The 21,034-nt window shown below is 42.3% G+C and overlaps 1 long non-coding RNA gene across 1 annotated transcript; it reads right to left on the bottom strand.

Annotated features, from left to right (window-relative positions):
- Window positions 1–2,434: 2,434 nt before the first annotated feature.
- Window positions 2,435–15,961, bottom strand: LOC119359261. The gene is made up of 3 exons (XR_005172439.1): window positions 15,881–15,961; window positions 9,089–9,093; window positions 2,435–2,446 (listed from the first exon to the last, which is right to left on the bottom strand). It is a non-coding gene; the product is annotated as an uncharacterized LOC119359261 (long non-coding RNA).
- Window positions 15,962–21,034: the final 5,073 nt, after the last annotated feature.

Here is a 21,034-nt window from a genome sequence, read left to right as displayed (position 1 = left end):
GACTCTCTATCATGAAGATCGTGGTGCTACTTTGAAGCACAAGTGTGGAAAAAAAAGATAGTAACATTGTCCCTTCTCTCTTTTTCTCTCATTTTTTTCTCTTTTTTATTTGGGCCTTCTTTTTTGGCCTATTTTCTCTTCTTTTTCCGTCCGGAGTCTCATCCCGATTTGTGGGGGAATCATAGTCTCCATCATCCTTTCCTCACTGGGACAATGCTCTAATAATGATGGTCATCACACTTCTTTTTACTTACAACTCAAGAATTACAACTCAATACTTAGAACAAAATATGATTCTATGTGAATGCCTCCGGCGGTGTACCAGGATTGCGATGAATCAAGAGTGACATGTATGGAAAAATTATGAACGGTGGCTTTGCCACAAATACGATGTCAACTACATGATCATGCAAAGCAATATGACAATGATGATGCGTGTCATAATAAATGGAATGGTGGAAAGTTGCATGGCAATATATCTCGGAATGGCTATGGAAATGCCATAATAGGTAGGTATGGTGGCTATTTTGAGGAAGATATAAGGAGGCTTATGTGTGATAGAGCGTATCATATCACGGGGTTTGGATGCATCGGCGAAGTTTGCACCAACTCTTAAGCTGAGAAAGGGCAATGCACGGTACCGAAGAGGCTAGCAATGATGGAAGGGTGAGAGTGCGTATAATCCATGGACTCAACATTAGTCATAAAGAACTCACATACTTATTGCAAAAATCTACAAGTCATCAAAACCAAGCATTACGCGCATGCTCCTAGGGGGATAGATTGGTAGGAAGAGACCATCGCTCGTCCCTGACTGACACTCATAAGGAAAGCAATCAAAGAACACCCCATGCTTCAAATTTGTCACATAACGTTTACCATACGTGCATGCTACGGGACTTGCCAACTTCAACACAAGTATCCATCAATTTCACAATTACTCAACTAGCACACCTCTAATATTACCACCTTTATATCTCAAAACCATCTATCAAGCATCCAACTTCTCTTAGCATTTAAAATTTATAGCCAAAGTGAATTACCATTCTGTTCTAAAGGACTCTCAAAATGATATAAGTGAAGCATGTGAGATCAATTATTTCTATAAAATAGAACCACCGCCGTGCTCTAAAAGATATAAGCGAAGCACTAGAGCAAAAATTATCTAACTCAAAAGATATTAGTGAAGCACATAGAGTATTCTAATAAATTCCAATTCATGTGTGTCTCTCCCAAAAGGTGTGTACAGAAAGGATGATTGTGTTAAACTAAAAAGCAAAGACTCAAATCATACAAGACGCTCCAAGCAAAACACATATCATCTGGCGAATAAAAATATAGCTCCAAGTAAAGTTACCGATGGACGAAGACGAAAGAGGGGATGCCTTCTGAGGCATCCCCAAGGTTAGGCTTTTGGTTGTCCTTGTATTTTACCTTGGGGTGCCTTGAGCATGACGAAGCTTAGGCTCTTGCCACTCCTTGTTCCATAATCCATCAAATCTTTACCCAAAACTTGAAAACTTCACAACACAGAACTTAAAAGAAAATCTTCATGAGCTCCGTTAGTAAAAGAAAACAAACCACCACTTCAAGGCACTGTAATGAAATCATTATTTATTTATATTGGTGTTAAACGTACTGTATTCCAACTTTTCTAGGGTTCATAAACTCCATTACTAGCCATAGATTCATCAAAATAAGCAGACAACACATGAAAATCAGAATCTGTCAAAAACAGAACAATCTGTAGTAATCTGTAGGTTTAGAATACTTCTGGAATCCCAAAAATTCTAAAATAAATTTCTTGACGTGAGGAATTTATCTATTAATCATCTTAAAAAATAATTAACTAAATAGGACTCTCGAGTAAAAAATGGCAGCAATTCTCGTGAGCGCTAAAGCTTCTGTTTTTTTACAGCAAGATCAAAAAGACTTCCCCCAAGTCTTCCCAACGGTTCTACTTGGCAAAACACTAATTAAACACAAAAAACACAACCAAAACATAGGCTAGATAAATTATTTATTACTAAACAGGAAAAAATCAAGGAATAAAAATAAAATTGGGTTGCCTCCCAACAAGCGCTATCGTTTAACGCCCCTAGCTAGGCATAAAAGAAAGGATAGATCTAAGTATTATCATCATCTCCAGTCCCATCATTATCAAGATTCATATTGCAAAACAAAGATTTAATAGGGGACACATCAATAACTTTTAGATCTTCATCATTATTATCATGGAAACTAGAAGAACAAGCTTTCACAAAGCAATCTTTTTTAGCACGCATCCTAGCGGTTCTTTCTTTACACTCATCAATGGAAATTCTCATAGCTTTGAGAGACTCATTGATATCATGCTTAGGTGGAATAGATCTAAGTTTCAAAGAATCAACATCAAAAGAAATTATATCCACGTTCCTAGCCAACTCATCAATCTTAGACATTTTTTCTTCAATCAAAGCATTAAAACTCTTTTGTGAAGTAATAAATTCTTTAATATTAGATTCAAAATCAGAGGGCATTTTATTATAATTTCCATAAGAATTGTTGTAGGAATTACCATAACTATTAGAGGAATTACTAGGAAACAGCCTAGGATTAAAATTACCTCTATACGCGTTATTACCAAAATTGTTCCTACCAACAAAATTCACATCCATAAATTCATTATTATTCTCAATCAAAGTAGACAAAGGCATATCATTAGTGTAACGCCCCGAGACCGATGTGCCAGGTGTCCTCTAGTTATTCACTATTGTTGCTTGGTCTTTTCTTGCGTGTCATGCATTCAATATAATGTCATCATGTGCATTTCATTTGCATACATGTTCGTCTCATGCATCCGAGCATTTTCCCCATTGTCCGTTTTGCAATCCGGCGCTCCTATGTCATCCGGTGTCCCTTTCTACCTCTTTTCGTGTGCGGGTGTTAAACGTTTTCATATTAGACCGAGACTTGCCATGTGGCCTTGGTTTACTACCGGTAGACCGCCTATCAAGTTTCGTGCCATTTGGACTTCGTTTGATACTCCAACGGTTAACCGAGGGACCGAAAAGGCCTCGTGTGTGTTGCACCCCAACACCCTTCCAAAGTGGCCCAAAACCCACCTAAACCTGTTCCATCATCTTGGTCATTCGATCACGATCGCGTGGTCGAAAACCGCACCTCATTTGGACTCTCCTAGCTCCCTCTACCTATAAATATGTGCCCCTTTCCGAAATTCCCAGTCTAACCCTAGAGTCTTCCCCCCTCGCGCCGCCGGACACAGCCATCCCGCGCCGGACATGTCCGCCGGACGCGTCTCCCGGACCAGTCAGCAGGTGCCACGTCTGCATCGATGCCGCCCGCATCCACTCACGGCGCGCCACGTGTCCGCCTGGCCTCCCCACTTCGCCGCACCACCCGCCGGCCCGCCCGGGCCCGGGGCCGGCCCCCGCGGCCCGTCTCCGCGCCGCTGCTCACCCGCGGGTTCCCCGCGCCCGAGCGCCTCGTTCCTCCATGCCGGTCCCGCCGTGCGACCTAGCTTGCCGAGACGCCGGCCTACGCCGCCGCCGAAGCGCCGCCGCGCCCCGTCTCCGCCACCACCTCGTCTCCAGCACCGCCGTCCCTCGTCCTCGCCTACTCGCGCCGCTAGGGTCCCTGCCTCATCTCCGGCCATGCTCCGGCTAGATCCGGGCGGGAGCGCCCGGATCCGCTCCTCGCCGACCTCCTCCGCAGCCGCCCTCGCCAGAGTTGACCTCGAGATGCGTGCCCCGTTGACCTAGATCCAGATCTGGAGGGTACAATTTCGCCTAAGTCCTTTTTCCCTGTAATATTTTTTGCCCATATTCATCGCATCATAACTCTGCACTCGTGGCTCCGATTCGCGCGTGTAGCATATCAAAATGTTCGTCTAGACGAGTGCATCATTTCATCTCATTGCATCATTTTCATTTGAGCTCATCTTGATGCCCGAAATGCTTTTGGAAGAGGGCTATGTGATGAATATGTCAGATCTGTTTCAGCAAATGACGTTTTGTCATTTTTGCCATCATTAATGTGTGCATGCTATGATCCTGAGCTCTACATGTGTTTTGTTATATGCCATGCCATCTTTGCAGAGGTGCTTGCCATGTATTTTTGTGATATTTGTGGTGTCTAGCACAAGCATGCAAAGTAGCGTAATCATTGATGCTGATTTCAGGGACTTCGAATTTCACTAAGTCCTTGTCCTGATTTTATTGTTATGCCATATGTTCATGTTGTTTCCTAGTGATCCATGCCTCTTTTGAGGATGGTCAGTAAGGATGTTTTGTTAATATTGTTGTGCTCTTTCCATCTGTGTCTTTGTTTTCATTTATGGAGCAACCTAGCTTGAGTCAATTGAGCTCTTCTTTTAATATAAAAATGTTCCTGGCAGATTGTTGGCATGTTTAGCGATTTTGCCGAGGATGTTGTTGTTGATCCGTGCATGCTATGTTGTTGTTCTTGCCATGTCTAGCTTTTATGCCATGTCTTCTTGATGGGCGTATGCTTATATTGTCATGCCATGCTTTGTAGTGAGTTCATCGAGCTCGTAAACATGCCTACTTGTTAACTGTTTTGCATGCTCCAGTTTTTCACTAAGTTTGAATCTGTTTATGTTTTTGCTATGTTCACATGCTTGCAATTGTATTTTCTGATCCCTTTTGGCTCAAGGTCACTAAGGGTATTTTGTTAAGTGGTTTGAGTAGATTCATGCTATCCCTTTCTTTGCCATGTTAAGTTCCTATAGCATGTAGTTTTCATGCTCTAAAGTTTGCCTCCTGATGATAAATTCCAGACTTGTGTTAATTTCACTCAGTCTGAAACCTGTTATAATTTGCTCTTTTTCCATGCTTGTTTGAACCTGCTATTGAGTGAATTAGCCATAGCTCAGTGTTCATCTTTTGTCAAGCATCTTGAGTGGATCCCTGCCATATATTTTGTTGCCATGTTTGAGTGCTGCAGTAGATTTATCTTGATGCATTTAGATGGCTACTTGCTGATTATCACAGACCGGTGCCATATTTGTTTTTGCTTCCATTTCCAAACCGTGCATCCGATTCCAGTGATCTTTATATCGATTTCAACCGAAATCACCTCACCTTTCCAATGACACTCTTGGATTTCTAAGTGGAGGCCAGGTCCAATCATTCCTTTCCAAATCATGCATATGCACCGCATACCGCATCCCGCATATCATGCCTTGTTCATGTGGTGGTTGTTTACTATGTCGTGTGCTTCTTTCCGGTGTTGCTTCTTCGGGTTGGCTCCGATAATGTCGCGTTTGTGAGGACCCGTTCGACTACGTCCGTTCGTCTTCTTCGTGGACTTGTTCTTCTTCCTTGCGGGATTTCAAGCAAGGTGACCATACCCTCGAAATCACTTCTATCTTTGCTTGGTAGTTGCTCACTCTTTTGCTATGCCTATGCTACGATACCTGCCACATGCTTTACCATGCCTCCCATATTGTTAAGCCAAGCATCTAACCCACCTTTTCCTAGCAAACCGTTGGCTGGCTCTGTTACCGCTTTGCTCAGAGCCTCTTATAGCGTTGTTAGTTGCAGGTGAAGATTGAAGCCTGTTCCATGTTTGGAACATGGTTATTTTGTTGGGATATCACAATATCTCTTATTTAATTAATGCATCTATATACTTGGTAAAGGGTGGAAGGCTCGGCCTTATGCCTAGTGTTTTGTTCCACTCTTGCCGCCCTAGTTTCCGTCGTATCGGTGTTATGTTCCCGGATTTTGCGTTCCTTGACAGTTCGCCTTGAATAAAACTCCTCCAGCAATGCCCAACCTTGGTTTTACCATCTGCCACCTAGCCTTTTCTTTCCCTTGGGTTCTGCAGACTCAAGGGTCATCTTTATTTAAACCCCCCTGGGCCAGTGCTCCTCTGATTGTTGGTCAAACCGAGTAGACTGCGGGGCCACCTCGGGGCAACTTGAGGGTTGGTTCTGAGTGTGCCCTGAGAACGAGATATGTGTAGCTCCTATCTGGATTTGTCGGCACATTCGGGCGGTGTTGCTGGACTTGTTTTACCATTGTCGAGGATGTCTTGTAACCGGAATGCCGAGTCTGATCGGATTTTCTTGGGAGAAGGAATATCATTCATTGACCGTGAGAGCCTGTGATGGGCTAAGTTGGGACACCCCTGCAGGGATTTGAACTTTCGAAGCCGTGCCCGCGGTTATGGGCAGATGGGAATTTATTAATGTCCGGTTGTAGAAAACCTGAAGTTGATCTTAATTAAAATGCACCAACCACATGTGTGACCGTGATGGTCTCTTCTCGGCGGGGTCCGGGAAGTGAACACGGTGTTGGAGTAATGCTTGACGTAGGTTGTTCTAGGATCACTTCTTGATCATAGTTGTTCGACTGTGCTTTTTCCTTCTCTTATCGCTCTCATTTGCGTATGTTAGCCACCATATATGCTAGTCGCTTGCTGCAGCTCCACCTCATACCTTTTACCTTACCTATAAGCTTAAATAGTCTTGATCGCGAGGGTGTGAGATTGCTGAGTCCCCGTGACTCACAGATACTTCCAAAACCAGTTTGCAGGTGCCGATGTTACCGAGCAGGTGACACAACCAAGCTCAAAGAGGAGCTCAATGAAGATCTTGTCCTTTGTGTTGTTCCGTTTCCAGTTGATCAGTAGTGGAGCCCAGTCGGGACGATCGGGGATCTGTGTAGCATTTGGGGTAGTCTTCTTTCATTTTGGTTCCGTAGTTGGACGCTGATTGTATCTGGATGATGTAATGCTTTATTCTTGTATTGTGTGAAGTGGCGATTGTAAGCCATCTATGTATCTCTTTCCCTTATGTATTACATGGGTTGTGTGAAGATTACCTCACTTGCGACATTGCTTTCAATGCGGTTATGCCTCTAAGTCGTGCTTCGACACGTGGGAGATATAGCCGCATCGAGGGTGTTACAAGTTGGTAATCAGAGCCTTCCCCGACCTTAGGAGCCCCCTGCTTGATCGAAACGTTGGCGTTGTTGAGTCTAGAAAAATGTTTTGAGTCTTATAGGATTATATATATCGGAGAGTTAGGAATTCTTTTTACTCCTTAGTCCCTTCGTCGCTCTGGTGAGACATCCTGACGTAGAGTTTTGACTCTTCTCTTCTCAAATTTCACTAAATTTTTTAGGATCACGCGGGTATCTTGGAATCGTTCTGATGGTTTTGTGACGAGAACATTGTTCTGGGTGCCTCCTGTCATTTAGGGGTTGTGACAGTGTCCCGGGGATTTGAGCTCCGAGGTGTTGTCATCACAATTTTATCGTTGCAGTTCTGGAATACCTGAGTTTAGTTTCACCGACATTGAAAATCTCTTTTATGCAGTTGTTGGTGAGATAACCTCGACGCCACCCAGTACTGGGGCGGGAGTTTGGGAGTATTGCCATAACTCGTATAACGGATGCTTTTCGAAGGTTGAGGTAAACGATTTCCGAAGGTTTCTTGGTTATGTTTTGAAGGATGGATACAGTTGGATGTATGATTTGTTAGTTTTGGGTGAGATATTATGCTTCCCCTGTATCCCCAACACCTGATTGCATACCTGGGAAAATTTCGGGAGTTTATAAGTGGGAATTCAAGTAGCTCTTAGGATTTCTTTCCGACAGAGGTATGATATGAAATTGGGGTTCGATGTCTAGTGGTCCAACTATCCACGGTTGGTTTTACAGTGGTCTCGTTGTGTCTTAAAGAGTCCTTGGCTATGTCGACTCCGGGACGCTTCGTATGTCATGTGCACTACCTTGTACAAGATGGTGCTGTACGATCGAGCCCGTGTAGGCCCCACCACAAAAACTTCGGACGAAATCTCTATCATATGTTTGTTCCGGCTTATTCTGCAAGCCAATCCTTTGTTTTGTTTTGAGTTGTGGTATTCGAGTTGCTTCGAAGTCAAATGTTGATTCCATACCTTCCCCAAATGGTGTTCTCATACTCCGATGTGAATACCAATCCTTCTTGATCATCAAGATTGTTTTGTCAATCCTTTTCAACCGGTGTGCTTCTCTTCAAGCGGACCCGTCCATTTTCAACATCCGCAAGATTCAATCTAAGCTCTCAACGTTGTTTGTTTCATCCATCCCAAGTTGCCTTTGTTTTCCCACCCTCCCACCCTTGTTTCTTCAAGGACTCAGATTTCTTAATCAAGTATCCTTTTATTCATGTGAAGTCTCTCCATTCCTTTCCGTTAATGATCTTACCCAGTGATTCTCATGAAGATTCTAACGGAGCCTCAAGTTCGTCATTCTTCATTCTTTTCTTCTCCGGTGGAACCAATTCAAGCTTTGAAGATCATATCCTTTCCTCGTTTCAAATGTCTGCTCTTGCCAGTGCACCTCTCTATCATCCACTTCTCGCTATTTAATTGTTCCATAGTGCTCAAGATATCTCGAAGATTCGTGTTTTCCACTCTGCATTCGTTCAAGATCTTTCGAGGTTGTTATCTCATTCAAGTCATTTAATTCAATTGGTGCAACCTCTCTTTTAAATCATTTCAATGGTGTTTCTTTTGAGTGGGCCCTAACCCACATGTCTTTTTCCAGGATCTTACCTGACTCTTCTGATTTTCCCGAAGCTTTTCAAATTCATTTCAAAGTGTGATGTAAGAATGAATTTTCATCAGTCAGATGTGTTTCTGCAAGATCTCTCAATTTTCTTTTCATCATTGGCTCAACCTTTCCAATTTTAATTCCGGAGTACCTCAATAAATCATGGTGGTGTTTCTCGTCATCATTCTCAGGTTTTTAAGACCGAAGAAGACTTTTCCTCCATATCTATCCGCTCTCTCAGAGATTCATGGCTCTAGCTTGATGTCATCCTCTCATAACCGTTTTTGATAGTGAGAATTCTTTTCACCCATCTAGAGTAATTCAGAGTATTTTCATTTTGATTCTCCGGAGCCCATCATCTCATAATTATTCATTCTCAGCTTTCAGTTATCATTCTCCAATCTTACCAGTGCTTCATTCATATATATCCTCTAATCAGTTCGTGATCCCTTCATTCTCATGTACCAAATTCCCTCAAGTATCTTCATTCGTTCTTTAATTCCTTATTTCCGGTGTTTCTTTACCTTTTCTTCAATCGTTCTCAATTCTTACGGTGGTTCATTCAAGACTTCTTTCCCTTCATTATCATATTAATTATTCGTTGTTTCAACCCTACCGATGGTTCGTTGAAGACCTTCTCAAGTTTAAGCTATACTTCTCTTTAATCCTTTCTACGAGAATAAGTAGTATGCCAAATCCACTGCTTGTCATCAATTTAAATTGGTGAAGGATAAGCATAATATAATTCTTATTCTTGTTTCATCGAGTAAATTCAATTCCTTAGTCCGGAGGCTCATCAAGCTCTCAGTTTACTATTGTTTCATCTTTTCTTTTCCGGAGTTCCAAGTCTCTCAAATATATCGTCGCGAAGGTCCATCTAATCATTGCAAGGTTGCACCTTGTGTTTTCAACTTCTCTTTCCTTTCATTTGATCATCATTTTGTTACCGGAGTTCTTCATGGAGGTTCTACATGATGGTTCATCAAGGATTTAATTCCTTCTCCAAGTTTTCATCGAGATTCCTTTTAAGGAGCTCAAGCATTCTTCATCTCGCATTCCGAAGTGCATTTCTTTCGTCTGTATCATTGGAGGTGGTATTATGTCATTCTTGATAATTTGAGCTCATGTTTCATGATTCACAGGTTATTAAGAATGGGGTATTTTAAATCCACCAACCTCTTCATTGGAGTTATCTTGGGTTATATTCCACTTAAAGCCTTCCCTAAGGATTATTGCTAATTATGGTGCTTATAAGTGACCCAAGTTCTTCATCTATCCTCCCGGTGAAATATTGTCTCGTCTCCTTATTCATATCAATCCAATTTTTTCCCGTGAGTGGCAGGATGTCACCTCGTAATTTGAGATGTATTCCATAAGCCCACATCAAGCTTATTCTTTTTGTCGTTGGTTTTCCAACAACTCCGTTCAACCCTTCTCCTAAAGATGCACTTTTCAAGCTTTTTGTGCCAGAAGTTGTCCTTTTCTTCTCCATTCTTTTAGTTCAATTATCTATTTTTCTATCTTTTCATTCCGGAGGCATTGCGATGTTGCTCTTTTCAACCCATCATCTTGTTTTGTCAAGATCATGCTTCTTTCTTTGCTTACCCATTTACCGGAGTGTTCTGTCCTTTTTGCTCAAGTTCTTTTCGCCTTATCAAGCCTTGCATCCCTTCTCAACCGGAGTGCTGCCCAAAGTTGTTCTTCCTTGTTCCTCTTTGCTAACATAGTGCTTTCAACTTCAGTTATCTCCATTGTATTCTTTTCTCGAAATGGTTTGAACTTTTCAAGGTTCTTTGCTCTTACTCATTTGTCAAAGGAAGCAACTTAGTTTTACCTCTTCTCTTTCTCTTCCGTTTTCCCTCCGGTGCCATTCTAGATCTCGGGACGAGATCCTCTTGTAGTGGTGGAGTGTTGTAACGCCCCGAGGCCGATGTGCCAGGTGTCCTCCAGTTATTCGCTGTTGTTGCTTGGTCTTTGCTTGCGTGTCATGCATTCCATATCATGTCATCATGTGCATTTCATTCGCATACATGTTCGTCTCATGCACCCGAGCATTTTCCCCATTGTCCGTTTTGCAATCCGGCGCTCCTATGTCATCAGGTGTCCCTTTCTACCTCTTTTCATGTGCGGGTGTTAAATGTTTTCGGATTGGACCGAGACTTTCCATGTGGCCTTGGTTTACTACCGGTAGACCGCCTGTCAAGTTTCCTGCCATTTGGACTTCGTTTGATACTCCAACGGTTAACCGAGGGACCGAAAAGGCCTTGTGTGTGTTGCAGCCCAACACCCCTCCAAAGTGGCCCAAAACCCACTAAACCTGTTCCATCATCTCAGTCGTTCGATCACGATCGTGTGGTTGAAAACCGCACCTCATTTGGACTCTCCTAGCTCCCTCTACCTATAAATATGTGCCCCTCTCCGAAATTCGTGGTCTAACCCTAGGGTCTTCCCCCTCGCGCCGCCGGACACAGCCATCCCGCGCCGGACATGTCCGCCGGACGCATCACCCGGACCAATCAGGAGGTGCCACGTCTGCATCACCGCCGCCCGCATCCACTCACGGCGCACCACGTGTCCGCCCGGCCTCCCCACTTCGCCGCACCACCCGCCGGCCCGCCCGGGCCCGGGGCCGGCCCCCACGGCCCGTCTCTGCGCCGCTGCTCACCCGCGGGTTCCCCGCGCCCGAGCGCCTCGTTCCTCCGCGCCGGTCCCGCTGTGCGACATAGCTCGCCGAGACGCCGGCCTGCGCCGCGCCCCGTCTCCACCACCACCTCGTCTCCAGCACCGCCGTCCCTCGTCCTCGCCTACTCGCGCCGCTAGGGTCCCTGCCTCATCTCCGGCCATGCTCCGGCTAGATCCGGGCGGGAGCGCCCGGATCCGCTCCTCGCCGACCTCCTCCGCAGCCGCCCTCGCCGGAGAAGAACCCCCCTCGCCGGAGTTGACCTCGGGATGCGTGCCCCGTTGACCTAGATCCAGATCTGGAGGGTACAATTTCGCCCAAGTCCTTTTTCCCTGTAATATTTTTTGCCCATATTCATCGCATCATAACTCTGCACTTGTAGCTCTGATTCGCGTGTGTAGCATATCAAAATGTTCGTCTCGACGAGTACATCATTTCATCTCATTGCATCATTTTCATTTGAGCTCATCTTGATGCCCGAAATGCTGTTGGAAGAGGGCTATGTGATGAATATGTCAGATCTGTTTCAGCAAATGGCCTTTTGTCATTTTTGCCATGATTAATGTGTGCATGCTATGATCCTGAGCTCTACATGTGTTTTGTTATATGCCATGCCATCTTTGCAGAGGTGCTTGCCATGTATTTTTGTGATATTTGTGGTGTCTAGCACAAGCATGCAAAGTAGCGTAATCGTTAATGCTGATTTCAGGGACTTAGAATTTCACAGTCCTTGTCCTGATTTTATTGTTATGCCATATGTTCATGTTGTTTCCTAGTGATCTGTGCCTCTTTTGAGGATGGTCAGTAAGGATGTTTTGATAACATTGTTGTGCTATTTCCATCCATGTCTTTGTTTGCATTTATGGAGCATCCTAGCTTGAGTCAATCGAGTTCCTCTTTTGCTATAAAAAAGTTCCTGGCAGATTGTTGACATGTTTAGCGATTTTGCCAAGGATGTTGTTGTTGATCCGTACATGCTATGTTGTTGTTCTTTCCATGTCTAGCTTCTATGCCATGTCTTCTTGATGGGTGTATGCTTAGATTTTAATGCCATGCTTTGTAGTGAGTGCATCGAGCTCGTAAACATGCCTACTTGTTAACTGTTTTGCATGCTCCAGTTTTTTACTAAGTCTGAATATGTTTATGTTTTTGCTATGTTCACATGCTTGCAATTGTATTTTCAGATCCCTTTTGACTCAATGTCACTAAGGGACTTTTGTTAAGTGGTTTGAGTACCTTCATGCCATGCCTTGCTTTGCCATGTAAAGTTCCTGTAGCATGTAGTTTTCATGCTCTAAAGTTTGCTTCCTGATGATAAATTCCAGACTTGTGTTAATTTCACTCAGTCTGAAACCTGTTATCATTTGCTCTTTTGACATGCTTGTTTGAACCTGCTATTGAGTGAATTAGCCATAGCTCAATGTTCATCTTTTGTCGAGCATCTTGAGTGGATCCCTGCCATGTATTTTGTTGCCATGTTTGAGTGCTGCAGCATATTTATCTTGATGCATTTAGATGGCTACTTGCTGATTATCACAGACCGGTGCCATATTTGTTTTTGCTTGCCATTTCCAAACCATGCATCCGATTCCGGTGATCTTTATATCGATTTCAACTGAAATCACCACACCTTTCCAGTGGCACTCTTGGATTTCCAAGTTGAGGCTAGGTCCAATCATTTCTTTCCAAATCATGCATATGCACCGCATCCCGCATATCATGCCTTGTTCATGTGGTGGTTGTTTACTATGTTGTGTGCTTCTTTCCGGTGTTGCTTCTTCGGGTTGGTTCTGATAACGTCGTGTTTGTGAGGACCCGTTCTACTACGTCCGTTTGTCTTCTTCGTGGAATCGTTCTTCTTCCTTGCGGGATTTCAGGCAAGATGACCATACCCTCGAAATCACTTCTATCTTTGCTTGCTAGTTTCTCGCTCTTTTGCTATGCCTATGCTACGATACCTACCACATGCTTTACCATGCCTCCCATATTGTTAAGCCAAGCATCTAACCCACCTTGTCCTAGCAAACCGTTGGTTGGCTATGTTACCGCTTTGCTCAGCCCCTCTTATAGCATTGTTAGTTGCAGTTGAAGATTGGAGCTTGTTCCATGTTTAGAACATGGTTATTTTGTTGGCATATCACAATATCTCTTATTTAATTAATGCATCTATATACTTGGTAAAGGGTGGAAGGCTCGGCCTTATGCCTAGTGTTTTGTTCCACTCTTGCCGCCCTAGTTTCCGTCATATCGGTGTTATGTTCCCAGATTTTGCGTTCCTTACACGGTTGGGTTATAATGGGAACCCCTTGACAGTTCGCCTTGAATAAAACTCCTCCAGCAATGCCCAACCTTGGTTTTACCATTTGCCACCTAGCCTTTTCTTTCCCTTGGGTTCTGCAGACTCAAGGGTCATCTTTATTTAAACCCCCCTGGGCCAGTGCTCCTCTGAGTGTTGGTCCGACCGAGTAGACTGTGGGGCCACCTCGGGGCAACTTGAGGGTTGGTTTTACTCGTAGAATGTCTCATCTGAGTGTGCCCTGAGAACGAGATATGTGCAGCTCCTATCGGGATTTGTCGGCACATTCGGGCGGTGTTGCTGGACTTGTTTTACCATTTGTCGAGGATGTCTTGTAACCAGGATGCCGAGTCTGATCGGATTATCTTGGGAGAAGGAATATCCGTTGTTGACCATGAGAGCTTGTGATGGGCTAAGTTGGGACACCCCAGCAGGGATTTGAACTTTCGAAGCCGTGCCCGCGGTTATGGGCAGATGGGAATTTGTTAATGTCCGGTTGTAGAAAACCTGAAGTTGATCTTAATTAAAATGCACCAACCGCGTGTGTGACCATTATGGTCTCTTCTCGGCGGGGTCCGGGAAGTGAACACGGTGTTGGAGTAATGCTTGACGTAGGTTGTTCTAGGATCACTTCTTGATCATAGTTGTTCGACCGTGCTTTTGCCTTCTCTTCTCGCTCTCATTTGTGTATGTTAGCCACCATATATGCTAGTCGCTTGCTGCAGCTCCACCTCATACCTTTTACCTTACCTATAAGCTTAAATAGTCTTGATCGCGAGGGTGTGAGATTGCTAAGTCCCCGTGACTCACAGATACTTCCAAAACCAGTTTGCAGGTGCCGATGTTACCGAGCAGGTGACACAACCAAGCTCAAAGAGGAGCTTGATGAATATCTTGCCCTTTGTGTTGTTCTGTTTCCAGTTGATTAGTAGTGGAGCCCAGTCAGGACAATCGGGGATCTGTGTAGCATTTGGGGTAGTCTTCTTTCATTTTGGTTCCGTAGTCGGACCTTGATTGTATCTGGATGATGTAATGCTTTATTCTTGTATTGTGTGAAGTGGCAATTGTAAGACATCTATGTATCTCTTTCCCTTATGTATTACATGGGTTGTGTGAAGATTACCTCACTTGCGACATTGCTTTCAATGCGGTTATGCCTATAAGTCGTGCTTCGACACGTGGGAGATATAGCCGCATCGAGGGCGTTACAATTAGGATCGGTAGGAGCACTCTTATTAGCAAACAATTTCATAAGTTCATCCATCTTTCCACTCAAAACATTAATTTCTTCAATTGCATGCACTTTTTTACTAGTAGATCTTTCAGTGTGCCATTGAGAATAATTAACCATAATATTATCTAGGAGTTTAGTAGCTTCTCCTAAAGTGATTCCCATAAAAGTGCCTCCGGCGGCCGAATCTAAAAGATTTCTAGAAGCAAAATTCAATACGGCATAATTTTGTTGTATAATCATCCATAAATTCAAACCATGTGTAGGGCAATTACGTATCATTAATTTCATCCTCTCCCAAGATTGTGCAACATGCTGATGATCAAGTTGCTTAAAATTCATAATATCGTTTCTAAGAGAGATGATCTTAGCGGGAGGAGAATACTTAGAGATAAAATCATCTTTGCACTTATTCCATGAATCAATACTATTTTTAGGCAAAGACGAAAACCAAGCTTTAACACGATCTCTAAGCGAAAACGGAAATAGCTTAAGTTTAACAATATCATTATCCACATCTTTCTTCTTTTGTATATCACACAAATCAACAAAGTTGTTTAGAGGGGTAGCGGCATCTTCACTAGGAAGGCCAGAAAATGGATCTTTCATGACAAGATTCAGCAAAGCAGTATTAATCTCACAAGATTCAATATCTGTAAGAGGAGCAATCAGAGTGCTAATAAAATCATTATTGTTGGTATTGGCAAAGTCACACAATTTAGTATTATCTTGAGCCATTGTGACAAGCAAGCAATCCAACACACAAGCAAACAAGTGAAGGAAAAGCGAATGGAAAGAGAGGACGAAAGGAAAAGAGGGCGAATAAAATGGCAAGTGTGAAGTGGGGGAGAGGAAAACAAGAGGCAAATGGCAAATAATGTAATGCGAAGGATAAGAGTTGTGATGGGTACTTGGTATGTCTTGACTTGGCGTAGATCTCCCCGGCAACGGCGCCATAAATCCTTCTTGCCACCTATTGAGCATGCGTTGGTTTTCCCTTGAAGAGGAAAGGGTGATGCAGCAAAGCAGCGTAAGTATTTCCCTCGGTTTTTTAGAACCAAGGTATCAATCCAGTAGGAGACCACGCGCGAGTCACCTCGTACCTACACTTTTTTTTCATTTTGGATTTTAAAACATATACGTAAAACACAATCTACTAAATTAATTCTTTGGTCTCAATTTCGCTCACTAGTATTTATAATACTTCAGGAGCTAATGAAACTATTTTGGAAGAACCTCGCAACCAACGCGATAAAGGGGTTGTCAATCCCTTCACGGCCACTTGCAAGAGTGAGATCTGATAGAGATAATAATAATAAGATAAATATTTTTTTTATTTTTATGATATAAATTGAAAGTAAATATTGCAAAATAAAATAGATTAGAAACTTGTATGATGAAAAATAGACCCGTGGACAATAGGTTTCACTAGTGGCTTCTCTCAAGATAGCATAAGTATTACGGTGGGTGAACAAATTAGTGTCAAGCAATTGATAGAATTGAGCATAGTTATGAGAATATCTAGGTATGATCATGTATATAGGCATCATGTCCGTGACAAGTAGACCAACTCCTTCCTGCATCTACTACTATTACTCCACACATCGACCGATATCCAGCATGCATCTAGAGTATTAAGTTCATCAGAACAGAGTACCGCTTTAAGCAAGATGACATGATGTAGATGGATGAACTCATGCAATATGATATAAACCCCATCTTTTTATCCTTGATGGCAATAATACAATACATGTCGTTTCCCTTTCTGTCACTGGGATCGAGCACCGCAAGATTGAACCCAAAGCTAAGCACTTTTCCCATTCCAAGAAAGATCAATCTAGTAGGCCAAACCAAACTGATAATTCGAAGAGACTTGCAGACATAACCAATCATACATAAAAGAATTCAGAGAAGATTCAAATATTGTTCATAGATAATATTGATCATAAACCCACAATTCATCGGATCACGACAAACACACCGCAAAAAGAGTTACATTGAATAGATCTCCAAGAAGATCGAGGAGAACTTTGTATTGAGATCCAAAGAGAGAGAATAAGCCATCTAGCTAATAACTATGGACCCGAACGTCAGAGGTAAACTACCCACACATCATCGGAGGGGCCATGGAGTTGATGTAGAGGCCCTCCGTGATCAATGCCCCCTCCGGAGGAGCTCCGGAAAAGGCCCCAAGATGGGATCTCTTGTGTGCAGAAGGTTGCGGCGGTGGAAATAGGGTTTCATGGTGCTCCTGGATGTTTTGGGGGTACGTAGATATATATAGGAGGAAGAAGTAGGTCGGTTGAGCCACGAGGGGCCCACGAGGTGGAGGGGGCGCCCATGGGGGGTAGGTGCGCCCTCTGCCTCGTGGCCACCTTGTTGGTTGCTTGATGTCCACTCCAAGTCCTCTGGATCACGTTTGTTCCAAAAATCACGCTCCCGAAGGTTTCATTCCGTTTGGACTCCGTTTGATATTCTTTTTCTGTGAAACACTGAAATAGTCAAAAAACAGCAGTTTGGGCTGGGCCTCCGGTTAATAGGTTAGTCCCAAAAATAATATAAAAGTGTAAAATAAAGCCCATTAACATCCAAAACAGATAATATAATAGCATGGAACAATAAAAAATTATAGATACGTTGGAGACGTATCTTCCACATACTAAACTATCATTTAGTCTTTCGCAATTGCTAACACTCACGCAATATTTATGGATATGAAGTTTTAATCGGACACAGAGAAAGATAGGGGCTTATAGTTTTGCCTCCCAACCTTTTACCTCAAGGGTAATGTCAACAATAATAGTTCATGAAAACTCACATCCAATTAGCTATATATATCAGGATCTTTCCAACAGACAGTACTTGCCAAAGGATAAAATTTAAAAAGGAAAGGTGAAGATCACCGTGACTCTTGCATGAAGTATAAGACTAGAATGAAAGATAGGCCCTTCGCAGAGGGAAGCAGAGGTCGTCATGTGCTTTTATGGTTGGATGCACAAAATCTTAATGTGAAAGAACGTCACTTTATATTTCCACTTGTGATATGGACCTTTATTATGCATTCCATCGCTTTTATTTCTTCCACATCACAAGATCGTATAAAGCTTATTTTCTCCACACTAATAAATCATACATATTTAGAGAGCAGTTTTTATTGCTTGCAACAATGACAACTTACTTGAAGGATCTTACTCAATCCATAGGTAGATATGGTGGACTCTCATGGCAAAACTGGGTTTAAGGATATTTGGAAGCACAAGTAGTATCTCTACTTGGTGCAAAGAATTTGGCTAGAATGAGAGGGAAAGGCAAGCTCAACATGTTGGATGATCCATGACAATATAATTTATTTTGGATGTAAGAAAACATAACCCATTACGTTGTCTTCCTTGTCCAACATCAACTTTTTAGCATGTCATATTTTAATGAGTGGTCACAATCATAAAAGATGTCCAAGATAGTATATTTATATGTGAAAACCTCTCTTTCTTTATTACTTCCTATTAATTGCAACTATGACCAAAAATATGCTTGTCAACTCCCAATAATTTTTATTCATCATACTCTTTATATGTGAAGTCATTACTCTCCATAAGATCCATATGATCTTTTTATTTCTTTTTTATTCTTTCTCTTTTATTTTTATTCCCTCAAGATCATAGCAATAAAATCAAGCCCTTGACTCAACACTAATCTTTATTATATATAGCTCACGGACTCAGTTACATAGAAGGATCATAAAGCAAAACTCAAAACTAGATCATACTAAAACTTTATTCTACTAGATCAAAATATTACCAAAAGGATCGAACTAAGAAAAACGGTAAAGATAAAAGTGTGATGGTGATACGATACTAGGGCACCTCCCCCAAGCTTGACAGTTGCCAAGGGGAGTGCCCATACCCATGTGTTTATGTCTCTTTCTTCGGGGGGGGGGTGATGTGATATTCTTGGTGATGATGCCCCTCAGGATACGATTCTCTTCCTCAAGCTAATTGACTGCTGCTTGAGGTCCATTATTTCCTTACGGAGCTTGCCCATGACGGCTAAAGCTCCTTTCACCCAAGGATGTTGCATAGCTGCGGGAGAACAAGTAACACTCTTTTTCATATTTTCATAAGAAAGAAATCTAACATTGGAAGGGATGACCGAGTTTGGAATATCTGAGCTTTGTAGTTCCGCAATCGTGAATCCGGCTTGGAAACAAGAAGTAACTTCTTGATCCTCCTCCATGGCATCTATCCTTTTCAAGTCGGCCTCCATCTCTTGCTCAGTTAATGGACCAAAGTGGTCAGCATTGCTGTTTGCTCTTGGCCCCGGTATCGGATGAGACAACCGACTCTCCCCGACTGACTCTTGAGAAGACATCTTGCTCTAAATATGCAGCAGAAACAGCTCAAAACAAAAACAGAGGATGTTTGTGTGGTACGGTGGTCAAAACCTTCGGGGGATTATATAATGAATTTTTACCAACCAAAAGAAGTATTGTGCAAGAAATCAGAATCCGGAGGGCACACGAGGTGCCCACGAGGCAGGGGGTAGCGCGCGCCCTCCACCCTCGTGGACGCCTCATGTTCTTCCTGGACTACTTATTTTCCTATTTTCTTAATATTCCAAAACGGAGAAAAAAATGCTATTAGAACTATTTTGGAGTCGGTTTAGTTACGGTACCACATACCTCTTCCTTTTTAGAGTCTGAAATGTTCTGGAAAATGTCCCTTATGTATTCCTCCGGGGTTACGGTTTCAGTAACATTAGTTTCAACATTTATAGGATTACCTGAGATATAATGTTTGATTCTTTGACCATTCACCACCCTTGGATTTATTTGTGCCTTCGAAGTTGTTGATTTTTATGGCACCGGAACGATAGACCTCCTCGATAATGTAAGGACCTTCCCATTTGGAGAGGAGTTTTCCTGCAAAAAATCTTAAACAAGAGTTGTATAACAATACATAATCACCTACATTAAACTCACGTTTTTGTATCCTTTTGTCATGCCATATTTTAACTTTTTCTTTAAACAGTTTGGCATTCTCATAGGCATGGGCTCTCCATTCATCAAGTGAGCTAATGTCAAAAAGCCTCTTCTCACCGGCAAGTTTGAAATCATAATTGAGCTCTTTAATGGCCCAATATGCCTTATGTTCTAGTTCAAGAGGTAAGTGACATGCTTTACCATAAACCATTTTATATGGATACATACCCATAGGATTTTTATATGCAGTTCTATAAGCCCATAATGCATCATCAAGTTTCTTGTACCAATTCTTTCTAGATCTATTAACAGTCTTTTGCAAAATCAATTTAAGCTCCCTATTACTCAATTCTACTTGACCACTAGATGGTGGGTGATATGGAGATGCAATTCTATGATTAACATCATACTTAGCAAGCATTTTACGGAAAGAACCATGAATAAAATGTGAACCACCATCAGTCATTAAATATCTAGGGACTCCAATCCTCGGAAAAATAACTTCTTTAAGCATCTTAATAGAGGTGTTATGATCAGCACTACTAGTTGGAATAGCTTCTACCCAGTTAGTAACGTAATCAACAACAACTAAAATATGTGTATACCCATTAGAGGAAGGAAATGGTCCCATATAATCAAAGCCCCAAACATCAAATGGTTCAATAACAAGTGAATAATTCATAGGCATTTCTTGACGTCTAATAATGTTACCAATTCTTTGACATTCATCACAAGACAAGACAAACTTATGGGCATCTTTGAAGAGAGTAGGCCAATAAAAACCGGATTGCAGTACCTTATGTGCAGTTCTATCTCCAGCATGGTGTCCTCCATAAGCCTCGGAACACTTGCGTAGGATCTGTTCATGTTCATGCTCAGGTACACAACGTCTAATAACACCACCTACTCCTTATTTATAAAGGTGCGGGTCATCCCAAAAGTAATGCCTTAAATCATAGAAAAACTTTTTCTTTTGCTGGTATGTGAAACTAGGTGGTTTAAATTTAGCAACAATGTAATTAGCATAATCAGCATACCATGAAGCAGTACGAGAAGCATTTATGACAGCTAATTGTTCATCAGGAAAGCTATCATCAATAGGTAGTGGGTTATCAAGAACATTCTCTAACCTAGACAAGTTGTCTGCAACGGGGTTCTCAGCTCCCTTTCTATCAATAATATGCAAATCAAATTCTTGTAGCAAGAGAACCTATCTAATAAGTCTAGGTTTAGCATCTTTCTTTTCCATAAGATATTTAATAGCAGCATGATCAGTGTGAACAGT

This window comes from Triticum dicoccoides, chromosome 2A, assembly GCF_002162155.2.
Source record: "Triticum dicoccoides isolate Atlit2015 ecotype Zavitan chromosome 2A, WEW_v2.0, whole genome shotgun sequence".
NCBI lineage: Eukaryota > Viridiplantae > Streptophyta > Magnoliopsida > Poales > Poaceae > Triticum > Triticum dicoccoides.
This window is presented reverse-complemented; position numbering and strand designations above follow the sequence as displayed.